The sequence below is a fragment of the Apteryx rowi genome, unplaced genomic scaffold (assembly GCF_003343035.1).
Source record: "Apteryx rowi isolate R43461 unplaced genomic scaffold, aptRow1 scaffold_2, whole genome shotgun sequence".
NCBI lineage: Eukaryota > Metazoa > Chordata > Aves > Apterygiformes > Apterygidae > Apteryx > Apteryx rowi.
This window is the reverse complement of record NW_020448307.1, coordinates 8,299,315-8,302,177: the sequence shown is the minus strand read 5'-3', so window position 1 is coordinate 8,302,177 and position 2,863 is coordinate 8,299,315. Positions and strand designations below refer to the sequence as shown.

The 2,863-nt window shown below is 42.2% G+C and overlaps 1 protein-coding gene across 1 annotated transcript in view; it reads right to left on the bottom strand.

The window, feature by feature from the left end:
- RPL26L1 (ribosomal protein L26 like 1) overlaps positions 1 to 406 on the bottom strand; it is a 4,725-nt gene extending 4,319 nt beyond the window's left edge. The window contains exon 1 of the mRNA XM_026063107.1: positions 388 to 406. The gene's annotated coding sequence lies outside the window, so the exon portion shown is untranslated. The remainder of the gene's footprint in view (positions 1 to 387) is intronic.
- Between the last annotated feature and the right edge of the window lie 2,457 nt (positions 407 to 2,863).

Sequence of the window (2,863 nt, the reverse complement as noted above, 5' to 3'; positions counted from 1 at the left end):
AAAACAAAAAAATCTCCCTTTTCTTTTGCTGCCTTTGCCTTTCTTCCCCCCTCCACAGCTGGGGAAGCCCCCAGCCCCAGGGCGAGCGGCTTCTCCCCGCTTCGGACACCTGGGCCCTGCGCCAGCGCTGCCGCCCGCCGCCAGCCAGGGACCCGCGCGCCTCGCCGACCCCTCGCGTTCCAGACAGACGGGGGGCTAGCGCATTTTTTTCGGGATACAAGTTGATTTATTCTCAAGGAATTCATCTGTGGCAGAACATGATGCTGGTACAAACTCCTCAGGCGAGGAGTAATGGAGGAACTGGAGTGGATTTTGGTACCTAAAACGTAGGCTGGAAAAGTTTGAGTCGCAGCTTTCAGAGACTCGGAGAAATCACTTTCCTAATACCTTTAGTCGTCTTTTAAGCAGAGTAATGAGCCTCCCGCACCACCCTGTCGCTTCGGGAAATCTGGGTTCAAACCCGTACTGGAGGTCAGGTGCAAGATGGTAGGATCTCTTCCTTCATCGGAGTTTTGTACAGCTTACACCAGCATTAGAAAGCAAATACCAGAAGTTAAGAGGAATCGGTGTTTTTTTTTTTTTTAAACATGATGCAGCTACGTAGAACCCAACTTCACTTTTTAAAAACCCTTTAATCTTCATTAATTGTCTCGGATGCTTATTTCTAAATACTTGGTGAAGCAACGCTAAAAGGAAATAAAAGAGGAGGAGGGGACAAAAAAGGGGCTATTTTATATACTGAGCTGTACAGCAAATAAAGTAAAAAACCAGCAAGTTCCAAGCACAGTCCACTCACCTCTCATTAAAAAAAGAAGAAAGGGAGGTTAGGCCACTTGGTACTGTACAAAACCAAGCACTGAACGTCCAGACATGACTCAGTGCCGATTAACAAAGAGCCTCGTGTTAACTTCCTACAGAGCGACCCGGCTTGCAGCGATTCCATTGTGTGATAACGCCCGGTTCATTGAAACCATAATAACATAAAAACCCTTTCAGGTTGATTTTGCAATGGTAGTGCAACAAGAAGCTAATCAAAACACAAGAGAATTTTATTTTTAATTATAGATCTAAAATGACTAATATATTAACAAAAGCTTGCACATTAAAACAGTGGTACGGAAATGCCAGAACTCCTTAGTAAACTCCACTGTAAAAATGCAAGACTTGTGCTTTCAGTGTTGTCATAACGTATTACAGGATCACATACTCCCTCCCCGGCCCCTCTCTCCCTTCCTACAAGGACTATTGAGAAATATCTCGATGACATATTTCATTTGAAACTCCAAGCAACTATTCTAAAGCAGATACTCATCACAGTCATTTTCAACCCAAACAGTTGGTGTATCACACAAGTGAAAAACAACTTTAAAATGAGAAATAGTCAAAAAAAAAAAACTATAAACATTACTATCTACACTGCAGTTTTCACTTTTTACAGTGAAACATTTAGCTGAATGCAAGTATTTGATAAATGAGATGAAACATATTCACAAATGCATGTCTTCCAACTTTTTTTTTTTTCTTACCCTGTTTCCAAATTCTTGTCTCTTTTTTTTCCCCCCAAGAAAATCTTTAGCAATCCACATACTGGCTAGAATATACCAATGTCCACCTTTCCCTAGAGCTAAAAATTCTAACTCAACCATTTTGAAGTATCCTATGCCACAATTTCTCACAGTATGATGGGGTTTGCGGGCAGTCTTAGAGAGCCTTATTTAAACCAGAACACACACAAGTTTTAAACATTTTACTTCCTCTACGGATGTCTACCTTCGTAAGCCACAAATACTTCTGTCAAAATACTGATTTGAAAGAGCAAAGTCAGGAAATTGGATGAACATCTATGATCTATGGTTTTCCTTCCATCACAGCTTGAAGTTATTTTTATTCGCATTGATGTTTAAAGGTATAACTAAGCTCATTTTGATTTTGTCTCTAGAAAGTGTTTAAAAAAAGTGAAAACTGATGATACATGTATGCCTGGGGTAAGACTGCGGTAACAGTAATCACCTCACTTTCATGTTTGCAAAGATGAAGAGCAAATTCTTTTGCAAACACATTATGGAGCATCAGGCCTCACGTGATCCAGCTCAGCCATATCCAAAGGACAAGCACGCCACAAGCAGAGCCAGGCGTTGCGCTCAGTTTGGCAGTACTCAAAGGGTTAGGCCCAGGATGGAGAATTAATGCATGGACAGTTTCTTCAGCAGAGTTTTGCCATACTTGTGTACCACTTTGTTTCTACATCTAGCAAAAAATGTGATTTATTAGGTTATTTTAGTGGACATGCTGGCAGAGAAAGCAGGCACACTGAAGTATGCATCTGTTATTTCCCAAAAAAGCCAAACAATTTCACTGATCTGGTTTAGAGAACTGGCCCAGACTGCAATGACAGACGAGGGGGCAGCGTTTAATTGAGATAGAGGGTGGGGAGAAGGAGAAGGGCAGAAACAACATGCTGGGGGCAAGAGGCAGGCAGGATCTCAAACCAGCTTTGCTGCTGAAGAAATTGTAATAGGGAAGAAACCTTAGAAAACTACTAGTGCAATCCACTGTACTAGGGTCAAAGATTTCTCTTGCACAGCTCAGAAGCAGCACGCACTCCTAAGATATTAAAATCAGATCCTTTTAATCCACTAGGTTCACAAGCTCTGAGCAAAGAGTCAACAAAATCCGGAGGGAAAAACTAGGACATTTTTGCTTTAAGCTTCGGTTGGTAAAAGTGGATTAGAGGAAATCGTTCAGCAAGCAAGTGACCTAATCGCAATGGAAAAACCCCAGGTTCCCATCGGCAAGAAGCCGCCATCTAGTGGGTAATGCTTGAGGACACCCGGACGCACACACCGAAATGAAGACAAGCGCA